At 45.2% G+C, this 12,943-nt stretch overlaps 1 long non-coding RNA gene across 1 annotated transcript; it reads left to right on the top strand.

Moving 5' to 3' along the window:
* Nucleotides 1–4,266: 4,266 nt before the first annotated feature.
* LOC144135356 (uncharacterized) lies at nucleotides 4,267–12,845 on the top strand. The gene is made up of 4 exons (XR_013315468.1): nucleotides 4,267–4,564; nucleotides 5,328–5,421; nucleotides 8,078–8,207; nucleotides 12,710–12,845. It is a non-coding gene; the product is annotated as an uncharacterized LOC144135356 (long non-coding RNA).
* Nucleotides 12,846–12,943: the final 98 nt, after the last annotated feature.

Raw genomic sequence — 12,943 nt, 5'->3', positions numbered from 1 at the left:
CCTTAATCCCCCCTCCCCCCATCCCTCACCGACGCCGTCTGACCAACCTAAAGTGTGCTGGCTTCCCCCTTCCCTCTCAAAACACTCTTGAGCTTCATCAAGAAAAAGAGGCCTACATAAAAGTTCTGTTCTCTGCAGCACGTTTCGCAGCTACGAGCGATCTAGGGGTGCTGCAGATGAGGCCAGGAAGGTATACAAAGGTTAACCCCACCTATTCCGAGAAGTCGGAATGAGGGACGATGGCAACGACAATGCGATCGGCTCGGCAAACACGTGACACTAAATTGATTGCCTCGGGGAATGCAAAGTTGTGGCTCATCGTGACGTGCTTCCCAATGCACTTTCTTTCTGTAGGCTGACCATGCATGCAGAGTCTACGCCTTGTGCTGCGCTTGATGTTGTGTGTCCTTCGAGGTGATTCCAAAACACAGGGAGTGACGGGTTGTTTAATCGGCATCACTTATCCAGCGCTAGTGAGGGTAACAGTGTCATGTTCTAAAGCTTTTCAAAAGTACCGTTTCTGAAAATCTCTAACACGACATCGCCGAAGCCCGATCAAAACGCACGACAGAATTTTTTGTCGCGCATCATTCGCGCGACCCAATCTTGTGTAGCAAGACAAGCTGTCATGTCCTGCCTTGTGTCGTGCGACAAGGTTCGTATCGTGGGTTCTTTCGCGCGACAAAGTTGTTTGTTGTAGGCTCTGCCGCGCGACAGACATCTTTCCTGCATTTTGTCGTGCGAAGAAGGTCCCTGTCGCAGCATTTGTCGCGCTACAGGTTTCTGTCGCAGGTACTGTCGCGCCACAGAGGGAGTCCTGCCGCACGACAGAGATTGCGTGCCTCAGCAAAGTTGCCTGTCGTGGGTTCAGTCGCGCGAGACTTCTAGCGCGCCTCTTTTCACGCGACCAAAGTACCTGTCGTGCGGCCTGTCGTGGGATATGCCGCGCGACAGATACCTGTCGTGGGATGTGTCGCGCAACAGATACCTGTCGTGGATTGTGCCGCGCGATATATACCTATCGTGGGATGTGTCGTACGACAGATTCCTGGTTAGGGTAATTGTTTTACTGCAGAATTCTAGAAATACTGTCGTGCTGTCATGTGACAGCGATAGGATCAAAGTGACAAAAGGTGCTTCAAAGCGCGTTCACTGTGGCGAGTCGCGAAGAGGATGCGAGGTGCTCTAGTCTGTTGGTGACGGGCACCGAGCGAAATGAAGTGCTCATTCACATTGGCGAATCGAGTTTTGAACTCGCTTCCCGCGACCTGGCTCTGTCACCGAACGAGAATTGGCTTAGAGGAGAGGCACTGCTCGAGCACTCACCCAATTCCCTTGTGTTCCCACATGACAGTGTGAGGAAAGTAGTGCATGCTCAAGAGTAAAATGCGGCTTTGAAAGCCCAAAAAGCTGTAATGCACAAGTGACGAAGCCAGCGGTGCCTGCATATCCGCACGCGCTTGCTGTGGTGGCATGTAGGTGCAGCCACGACAGTGCCTGCACACCAATCGGTGTGCGCAAGTCGAATAGCGCTACTGAAAGTCAGTGTCCTCTTGGCTTCTGTGACCTGTTCAAGCCATGTAACATAATGCACCGCTACTACTACAAGCGCAGAAAATGCCAAGGACTTTTCTACGCACGTCGCGGAAAAGAATGTCGTTAATCGTCAATAAGGGAAAATTACTCGCCATAATCATCCGGCTACGCAAAGGCAGCACGTATGTATACATGCACGCAGTTCTCTGTATAAATTTTCAAAGAAACCCCGATATTATTTTTCCGCGTTTCAGTTTTAAGAGCGTCAGCTCTTACTAGTTACGTTTGTCAAGGGCACGTCTGTCTGCAGGGAAGGTCAAATTGGCCAAGACAGTTACCACACTATATCACATAGCAACAGCGGGCGCGTAGAGCCTCAGTTGTCACGGATACCTTCGATCCGTTATACATATGCCAGTATAGCGGCTATCGAAGCGGAACCCCGGAAACCCCCATTTCCATCAAATTTGGGGGCCGCGCGTTTGACGCATAATGATCGAAGTGGGGTCATTTGACTTGTCATGTTCCTGAGGATAAAATAAATATTTAGATAAACCCCAAATTGTGTGTGGGATTCGCACCGACGACCTTTTAGCCCCCAAGCCGTGCATTCCGGGGACTTCAAGACAGCCATATGGCCTAATCGTTTGTCGCAGAGGGTTCCGGATGCGGTCAAACAATTCGTCTTGTTGTAATGTACACTTTTATACAATTCGTTAACTGATATATAAGGAGGAAATATACCGGATATAGAGAAGGTGGCTGCAAATCGCAATAGTAGTGCAATATCTTCAAAGTAGATGACGCTGCTTGTATCTTAGAATGAATTTTTCCAAAACGAAACGCCCTCAGATGTTTGTATTTTGTCTTCTCCGCGTTTGCTGAGAACCCCGATCTAGCAGCCCGATCTAAACACTTGAATCTCTCGTTGCTAACGCTCTTTAGTCCAACACTGATACAGTGTTGGCGCAGAATTTTTTTTAGCGGCAGTGACGCGCTGCTTTTCATAAAATAGCAAAAAAAAATATTTTACGACGTCGTTCATTGCCTTCACTGAAAATTTCATGACGGTGACACGAAAATGTCGCTAAATATAGACAACAGCTTATGTAGCCGAAGGTGAAATGCGGCGGCAGGCGAGTTTGAACCGATTTGATTCTCGGTCGAAATGAGAATAAAGTCTTGGGACTGACGTCAACCGCGCGCTTTCAAGAGTTTCGTCTGCTTTGACACAGTCTAGCTCCGGTGCATCCGCGCTCGGTCCTCCAAACTGCTCTGGTCCCAGTGTGACTGTGTGCTATGACAATCTGAGCGGAAAGGAGGATGTCTGGGGGTTTTGATGTGCACCACGGCCATACAGTTGAACGACATGATAACGTACGGGCACCCTTCTCGGGGTCGGCATGCCAGCCTGAATACCGGCCGCCAGCGTCTGAAAAATGCGAAAGTAATGTTTGTTCGAGTCCATACTAAGCCGTCGGATGGAGTATCGTTGGCCAATATCGAATCGTTGGTAGAAGCGATAACAGGAATACAAACAAATGTCTTCCCACGGCGCCTTTAATTGCTGCTGCTCAATCGCGGCTCTACTGGCCTCAGCGTGCTCCGCTCCGGAAGGTGTCGCGGAAACCGAACATATCTTTGTTTTACTATGAGACGAGGTTCACAGTAAAACGATGACGAGAGCAGCACCTCAGCGCTAGCCAGTTTCGAAGTGCACTCAGCTGCTGCATCGATGTGAAACCGGCTAGGCTTAGCGACGGCTAGGGCAGCCAGGGGGTTTCGCGTAGTTCATTGCCCGGCGCGCCCGCGGGCGGCGTCGTTCCCGAAAGCTCGGCTCGCTCACTCCGGCTGGCTCACTGATTGGCTCAACAGCTTGCGACCTTGACTCAGAAGGCTGGAAAATCGAGCAGCGAGCGAATGGCGCTGCGACTGAGCGATACTTTATGCCCACGTTTGCAGTACTGGTGAACAACCTTTAACGCCCATATGCTTGGGTTATCGGCTGCGTTGCGGCGAATCTTAGTTATGGTCGTCCGCGACGCCATCGTCACCATCCGTGACGCACAGGCTGAGAACTTCAATTCCAGTACGTGCCAAAACAGCTTGTATTTATCGCAACGATACGAACTCAAAAACATGGCTGCTTCGATGCGCTAGTGGGCTCTTGCTTGTTAAACTACACGCCATCAGGATGCGGCGAGTGCTAGCCGCTGTTGAATATTAGCTATTTTGAGACGCAAGTATCGATGTAGTTTCATAACACAGTTGATATAAAAGCAATCTGCTTGTACTGATCACAGGTTAAGCTGTTAAATTTCATGATCTCCGTTGAGCGTGCCAGTGTCGCGCAAATTATGCATCGCAGCTACTCTCCATCGTGCCAATTGCGTTCAACTTATCCACGATATTCGCCAGCTTGAGATACGGCGCTTTTCTTCGCTGTTTTTGTCGCAACTTGGTGATATTATCTGGCATCAAACGAAATTGCATTCTGTCAACACCGTCGTCTGCTCCGTCGTCTGCTGGAGCATCCGGGTCACTTCAGGGATCACAGGATCGCAGCTTCTACAAACGACATGCCAAAAAAAGAACTGAAAGCGCTTTAGTATTCCTAAATAATCAAAAAATAATTAAAAAAAAATGCAGCGTCTTTGTTGTGAAGATAATATAAATATTCATGGTATAAAAAAAACAATTTTTTTTTGTCGGTTGCATTTTTTCAACGAAGCGAAAGCGCAGCCGTCGGCGCCATTGCAGCGCAACCGACGCGTCGTGTTTTGTATTATTTGCCTCTTTGAGGCAGTGCTTGAGTACTTGTACGGCGGACACGTGTGAAGAACTCATTCAATAGGAAGGTGAGCAGGAGTGTGTTTTGGAAGCCAACGACCAGGATTTCGGCCTGTCAACATTGGCGAGTTTCAATTGGTAAACCATGAAGAAAGACAGTGCTGCGACGTCTTGTCATCTGTAAAGGGAACGAAGACTCCTGCGCGGTTTTACTAAGCTTGGATTAATCGCATGACCGGTGAGTCCCGCTCTGCGTTTCTTTGCTAATGATCTGTGTTCACACGTGCTATTTGTATGCGGCTATATAGGGATGTGAGTGGAGGCAGTCCGCCTGCGGTTGCCGCAGCTATAATGCGGCGCCAAAAAAGCAGGGCCTATATCCTGCATGACAAGTGTTGTTCTCATTGTCTTTGTGTGCGTTTAGTACTCGTGTGCCGTGGTAAATAATAATGGCACCAGATATCACAACAGAGTTACGCTTTCGCTTGCTAGCGCTTCGACATTCAGTGCAAAAGCATGGATTTGCACTGCGTAGAAGACGATGAGCGAGAAGTGCCGCGCGGCAGAGCGCTCGCGCTAGGACAGCTGCGATCAGACACCGCACTATTTTGCTCAGGGTTAGTACTTATCGGATTAGTGCTTGTGCCTTAAAATGCGTCATACTAAATTATACTGAGACTGTGATCGCATGCGAAAGGCTAGTGCATATTACTCGCCTTGTCATTTGTAAACTTGTCTGTGCTTCGCCAGTGGAACAGGATTTGAGGCAGTGTTATGTCAAAGATAAATCTTGCGTCTCCTGAGCTGTAAACGTTGATGCTTCCTCTCCTTCTGAGCACTGCGAGCTGTCGGAGATGCAAATGCACACTTATTTAGGATTTCTACCTTTTTGCTATATCCCTCGCTTTTGCGGCCCGCATTCAAGTCGTTCGCCATTGTCGATGTTTTTTTTTTGTTACTTATTTTCACTTTGTTATTTATTCTTGGTTGCGTGCCATCAGCGGTGGTGCCGGCGATTCTCCGAGCTCGGAACTCTTCCCAGGCACGGGATCCTACCCACAGACCACCCTTCGCCGCACTCACGAGTGTTCTTTGGTATTTTTTTGTTTCTCTTGCCCTAATTGCATTGCCAGTCGACAAATTTGTGCAGCTTTTAATTGTATGCAGATTTGTTAAATACGCTAGCAATTTTTCTATGATGCTAAGCTGTGCTGTGAGATATCAAGCTTCTTGCTAGTGAAGGCGTGCTTTTTTCCATTCTCTCCTGATTTAACCAAGGCAGACTGGTTGCAACTTTCAATTTAATGCCTAGACATTGGTGCAAGGCACCATGATAGGAACTAATGAAAACCTGCACATCCTATATTGAAATTGGTGTGCGGTATTTCAGCCAGCTCATCTTTCAGTGTGGTTATAACTGTCATTGTGACTCTTCTCAAAGAATGTATATGGGTGCATTACATGAAATCTCTTCATTTCTTTTGTCATGGGTTAGCTCATTGGTTTTTATTTACTTATATTACGTCTAATTTTAGTCTTTAAAGCAGTAGACAATTTCCTCTCTTGTCATTCATGACATGGCTACAGCCACTGACACTGTTGCTCTGGTTGTATTTATTTGCATTTGCCAGCAGCCAGCATCTATTGGGCGATGCGTGCTTCCTGCCTTTGGCTGTGTCATCTCTCCTGATCCGTTCATGGTAGTTATTCTTTTTCAGTGATGCATACCTTAGCTGCCTATTTAGAAAAATATTTTCTACATAGGCTGGCAGCTAGGTTTAGAAATGCATGCAAACTCTACATGCACTTCACAGCAGTACCTCAGCTTATAATTACCGGAACTGTAGACTTGTACAAAATATAGTCGCTGATGTAGCTCTTGACGCAGCTGCTGTTAACATAAACGTGCTTTGACATTGCACACCTGTTGCCTGGTGTGCATATGTGTCCTAGAAAAGGACCTATATGTTCATTTATCCCTTTAAAAACATTGTGCTCTACAATGATGGTTTACCAGTATTTCTGATACAGAGACCAAATTGTCAGTCAGTAATGTAACATTGCACAATGACACCAATTCTTGCATGGCTTAGCATCCTTGCAATGCAATGGGCAAGCTGCTATCAGCACAGATTTATTGCTGGTTTATTGCCATAGCATATGGTTATACTGAACAGTTTGTACCTCTACCTTCTTAAAGCTGTATACTTGAAAAATTTAAAAGTAGTTGAAGGAAAATTCAAGGAAATGTAACAGTACCTGTCTCACATTTTGGTGGACACTTGAACTGTGATATAAGGGAGGGATATAGAAGGGAAGTAATGAAGAGCTGATGCCCTTGTTAGATGCCCCTCTTTAGTTAAACATACCTTGCAATTAACACATTTGGTGCAAAACAAACCTGGGACTTGCACGCTCACAAGCACCCTCATGTCAGTAAAACAAAGTGCCAATGTTGCTGTACTTTAGAGCTTTGCTCTTAAAAGCGCAGCTGACTGCTGCTCAAAGTTGAGAGCAAAAATATGTCTACTTTTCCTCATGTGCAGTCTGCGGTGCTGGTGCCATTTCCAACGGTGATTGACATTGAGTTGCATGATGCGCAGTTCCTTCCTGGAGTTAGTGATTTTGTCTGTCGTGTGAATGGGCTGTTAAAATTAGTGCAGAACAATGGTTCTCTAGTTCATTTTAAGTAACTGTGTCCTGTGACACATGCTACCACCCTTTTTCCTCAAATTTCCTAATCTCATTTAGCCATCTGATTGCCACCCATTCATGCATTCACCTACTCTTGGAATCCTACCAGTGTTTTAGTGTGGTATTGCTTATATCTTCTCTGCATTACAAATGCATTGCAGTTCCTCTTTTTTTGATTTAGTCAAGATATCTCTGTTCCTGTTTCTTGCATAAGCATAAGAGGCGACTCAAGTGCACCATCTGGGCTTGTGATGCAATGTGTAAGGCCCTTCGTTTTTGGGTAAAACCTGGTTTCTCCCTACTGTTTCACCAATAAAGATTCTTAAAGATTAGGTTCAATGCAATTTCTGTGCAAATGTGCCTGTAAGAAAGTGTGGTTTGAAGGTGCTCAAAGCCAAAGAACTGCTGGAGTGTAGTGGATGTCACATAATTCTGACAGATTTTTTAAACAATTTTGGTTACTTTATTTCCCTTCTAATGTTTATTGTTTGTCGGTTGCTTATAAGTTTTGGATAAACTGAAAACTACATGTACTGACAAGTATTTCATTCCAATAATTATACCCATTATAATGAAGCTGTGTTAGAAGGTAGGTGTGCATTTAGTATGCGTGCTTTGAATTTCAGTGATTGTTTCTGCAATGCAAAATGGAGGACAGACCTCTGCTGTGCAAGTTTTTTGCAATGGAGTGAAAGTAGCTGGAGCAGCATTTGCTACTGTGTCACCCAGCCAAAAGTTCTCCCACAGACCACTGAGCTTCTGAATACCTATGGCTTAAAGCTCGAAGCTCTGGTTGTCCTTTCCGAGGTTTTCTGCATTAATCAGTGCAAGCGCAAGGGCTCAGAGCTAATAAGCATTTGAAACCATAGAGTAGTAGTGCTGGGGCCATGCAGCAAGTCAGTGTGAAATAGGTCTGGATAAACGTGGTTTACTGTAGAAAGCTAGTGTGAAAAACTAGTTGCGCTCACAGAAACCGCTTTTTTTCCTTATTCGGTCATTGAAACAAAGCAATGCATGTAAAATTTGATATCTCACTGATCCCTCAATTTTTTTCCAGCTAAAGACCAAGAGTTGCATGGAAGTTGTGCAAGCCACCAAGTTGCGTATGATTTTTGCCAGGGACCTGGAGCAGGCTGGGAAATTAGTGGATGGCTAGTGGTATTCACTCAGTAAGGCAAGCTTTTTCTGTAAGTACAGTTTTTGGCATGGCATTGCTTAGGAACGCATGCACTAATCTGACTACTCTATGCCCGCCAATGCTTCAAGAATAATGAGGTACATGAAAAAAATTGATTGCCGAATTAAAATTGCTGCTTTTGTTATGTTTTTCAGGAAAGTATTTGCCATTTAAAGGGCTGGGAAAACCATAAAAATTATGTGCTTGTAGTGGCTTTTTTTTTTAAATTTCTTCCATGTCTATGTTGGCTTGACCTTGTAGCTTGTCTGCATGATATTGGCTGCTACCTACAGTTCGCTTTTTTGTTGCTCCTTTATTGCCAGTCATATTCTTTGCGTGGCAGTGTCATGCAGTTTGGGAAGTAATCTGAGTTGATTTCTGCATTGGCCTGAAGTGCAAGCTTTTGCATGTGGGGCAGGTTTATGGTGTCCTTTTGTTTGCTGTAACTGCAGTTTGGCCATGAGGGTTAGCGGTTTAGTCCTTTATTTTGATGCAGTGTCATATACTTCATGCATAAATTAATGAAGTAAGCACTATTTTTTGTAATAAATGAACATTCATTATCGCTGTGGCCATTATAAGTGCACTTGACTCTAAAATGGCTGTCTTCCGGCATTCAGTATTACATCTCAAAACCAGCCGGAAGACACAAAGCAGGAGAAGAGATGAGCACAAGATGAGATTGGTCTAACAACTGAAATTTTATTGAAGGAAAGTGGCAAAAGAAGACCTGCAAAGAGATTCAACCACGCAAAACCCCAAAGCAGTGAGAGGGCAAAAAACAATCGAAAGGCACTGAAGTACTAGTAAACCATCTAAAAAACTAATTCCTTACTGTGAAGGTTCACCGACGGTTTAGCCAGACACTTGTTTTTAGCCTTACTGATGTAGTAAGCCTCCACTATATCAGGACAGGTTTATCACTTCCCTAAACCACTAATCTGCGGCAGAAATCAGGCGTGCAAAGAGAATGTCGTCCTCCGATTGCATTCACGAGATTGAATGTGCAGTGTCAAGTGAAAATTCGTATTCCGCTCTATACAGTGAAATTGCTCTCAGCCAGGCGCACATTCAGATATCTGCTTGTCTGCCCATAGTAGTTTCAGCTACGAGGCAGTGTAATGCAAAAAACCCGTTTACTTTTGCAAGTGGTGAACATTTTTTATCTGATACTGTGCATAGCGGACGATTACCCGTAGTTGTATCAAGCCTAGTTTGAACGAAGAAGCAAAGGGCTCCTACTTTACTTTTAGTGGTCAAGACAACAGCAACATCATAATTTGGTGCAACTTTCTTTGGACGGTGAGAAATGGCGCGGAGGTAAGGTATAGAGCCCATCTATTTGTGCTGCTAAACTACGTCAGCATCATGTGAATGGTGTTCCGTTCCCTCGAGAGAGTAAAAACACACTCTGACAGGTGCGCGAGATGGGCAAGAGGGAACCCAGGTGCCATTGGCTTGGAAACCTGCTCCGAGAAAGCATTCTAAACACTGTGATGGCATGACTTCCATAAAGCGGTCGTGATGCATGCGATTGCCAACCTGTCCTTCACCAGCCTCGAGTGGTTCAACTCGTAGCTAAGAGGCTTCCTGATCTTGGGCTGTGGCGCCAACATATGTGGTCGTCCACAAAGTGCAGGTCTAAGTCAAGAAGCTACAAACGGTTATGCTTAGTGAAATTCAGACATAAAAGATAGGCTTTGACCACATGCCTAAAGGTTTCTAAAACGTCTTGTGCCAACATATCTGAGCCCTCCTTGTGCAAAAAAATTAGGTAGCTATCAACATAACGAAATGCTACTAGGCCGAGGTCTTCCAAACAGGGCTTTGATGCGGTATCGACTGGACAGAACATTGTCGCGGAGGAACAGTGCAACCTGGGACCCTCTGCATATGCCTGATTTCTGATGTAAATACCGCCTTGCCAACTCACAAAAGTGGAGTTCTGTGGAGTTCTAGTTTCTTGTGGACAGCAACCTGGGCAGGTGCTCTGCAGTGAGCATCGACATGGAGGGCCTGCACTATTCATTGTCACATGATAGACCACTGACGCATGTGCAAACTGCATCAGGGTGAACAATGAACATGCTTTTACAGATGATTGCGTGATTTCGGTTGCTGGCTTCATGGGGCTGTTGTCCTTTTACTGCAAATCTGCATTTGTCAGTTGGCAGGGCGGTTTTTACACGCAGGTCGCACCTTTGCTCAGCAACATTTTTTTGTCTAAAGTCGATAAGGCATTAGAGCCCTGTTTGGAAGACCTTGGAATAGTAGCATTTCGTTATGTTCATGACTATCTAATTTTTCTGGACATTGAAGGGTCAGATAACGTGGCACAAGATGTTTTAGGAGTCTTTAAGGCATGTGGTCAAGGCCTGTCTTTTACATCAGAATTGTCTAAGCAGAACCGTTAGCAGTTTCTTGATGCAGACCTGCGCTTTGTGGACGAATATGTTTTAGGAGTCTTTAAGGCATGTGGTCAAGGCCTGTCTTTTACATCAGAATTGTCTAAGCAGAACCGTTAGCAGTTTCTTGATGCAATCCTGCGCTTTGTGGACGAATATGTTTGTCGGGGCTACAGCTAAAGATCGGGGAAGGCTCTTTTTAGCTCCGATTCGGACCACTCGTTGCTGGAGAAGGATGGTGAAGAGGTGTATTTGTCGCTGGTTAAGGTCAGTAAAGATGGAAACACTTGATGGGTGTGCAGTTGTGTGCATAACATCAGGTTTAGATAAGTCATGCCACCACTGCTGAGGACGCATTCTTGTAGCAGGTTTCCAAGTAGCTGGGTTCCCACTTGCCCATCTCAACACCTGTCATATTATGTTTTCACTCACTCGAGGGTAAGGAACACATACTCGGATGATGCTGATATACCTTACCTCCACAGTATTTCACAGTCTCAAGAAAGTCGCGGGAAAGCTTAATGCTGCTGTTGACTTAACAGCGAAGTGCAAGACAGGAGGCCTTTGCGCCGCCATTAAAAAAAGCCTCGATAAAATTGGGTACTTGTCCACAATGGACAGTGTCACAAAAAAAGGTTCAGCACTTGCAAAATTAATGGAGTTTATGGCGTTCCACTGCCTTATAGCTGCAACTAATATGGGCAGACAGGCAGATATCTGAATTTGCACCTGACTGAGGACGTTCACTCTATAGGGGGAAGGCAAATTCTAATCTGGCACTGCATGCTCAATCTTGTGAATGCAAATCTGAGGATGACCTGTCTCTTTGCACGCCTAATTTCCACGACACATCAGTGGTTTATGGAAGGGATAAATCTGTCGGTAGATAGTTGAGGCTTAATACATCGGTAAGGCTAAGGTCACAAAACCTTCACCGTAAGGAATTTGCTTTTTTAGATGATTCATTAGTATGCCAGTGACCTTTGATTGCACTTCACGCTTTCACTGCTTTGGGTTATTGTGCGCTTGTATCTCTTCGCGGGTCTTCTTTTGCGGCTTTCCTTCAATGATGCCGCCGCGGTGGCTCAGTGGTTATGGCGCTCTGCTGCTGTCCCAAAAGACGCAGGTTCGATCCTGGCCGCACCAGTCAGATTTCAATGAAGACGAAATTTTAGAGGCCCGTGTACTGTGCGTTGTCAGTGCATGCTAAAGAACCCCAGGTGGTCGAAATTTCTGGAGCCCTCCACTACGGCGTCCCTCATAGCCTGATTCGCTTTGGGACGTTAAACCCTCACAAATCAAATATTCAAAATCTTCAATTAAATGTTAGTCCCGCCTCTTGAGCTCATGTCTTCTTGTGTGTTCTGGCTGGTTTTAAGGTGAGCCAGTACCAACTTGGCCAGTCATAAGCCTTGTTCAGTATTACAACGTTTTGAATAAAGTGAAGTTTACTAGGCTATGTTGCCGGGGATCGTGTCCGCAGCAGTTGTGGGCAACTCAGAAGAGATAGCGTCATACGATTGGTTGTGTAATTGGCTGAGGATGATGTGAGGATGCTGCTCGAAAAGAAAATTTCATAATCGGATAATTATTTACAGCCAAAAATGTCCAGAAAGTGGCTGGGCCAGAGAAAAAGTGCCACGAAATTTGAAAACGCTGAAAGTAGGTGCAGCTACAGCGTAGTGCCAAGTTTGAAAAATGGAAGTATGGACAAAGCCAAAGCTTGGCGCCAAGTTTGAAAACTCGAAATGAGCAACCACGTGACCAGTGATAAGTGTCCTATACTTAACCAGGAGATTGGAAAAAGAATGATAAATTAGAGGCAATTAGGTAATTATTGAGAAGCGAAAGGCAATGAACGGGTGATTAGTCTGGGCGGGTATTCAGTGAGTGGGCAGGAACGATCCATGGAGTAAAATTTGAAAACTCCAAATCGTTGCTGGGAGGAAATGAGGGTAAAATAAAAGTTAATTGATAACCAGTCAAGTCAACGAGAAAACAACCATGGCGCCAAATTTGAAAGGCGACCAGTGTCGAGGAGGCGTCAACGCTTTCACATTCTTTTTGCGCAGGTAGCAGCGGTGATCTCTATTTTTCTTTTTTTCAGCCAAGACAAAAACCTTCTTGGCTCATGGGCGATGTATCTAGGAACCTGCGGCCAGGACAATGCTGGACAGCATGCATCAGCAAGCTCGAAAAAAAAGCACGAAACAGTAAATAAATATTGATCATTTTCATTTCAATTCTAGTGGTTTTGTGCACGAATTACTCTGGAATGCACAAAGCTTGTGTTAATTGATAGGCGACCATTAACAAGCTGTGCATTTTTGTGCATTGCCTA

Source organism: Amblyomma americanum, chromosome 5 (assembly GCF_052857255.1).
Source record: "Amblyomma americanum isolate KBUSLIRL-KWMA chromosome 5, ASM5285725v1, whole genome shotgun sequence".
NCBI classification, from domain to species: Eukaryota; Metazoa; Arthropoda; class Arachnida; order Ixodida; family Ixodidae; genus Amblyomma; species Amblyomma americanum.
The sequence above is the reverse complement of the archived record's forward strand: the minus strand, read 5'-3'. Positions and strand labels throughout refer to the sequence as shown.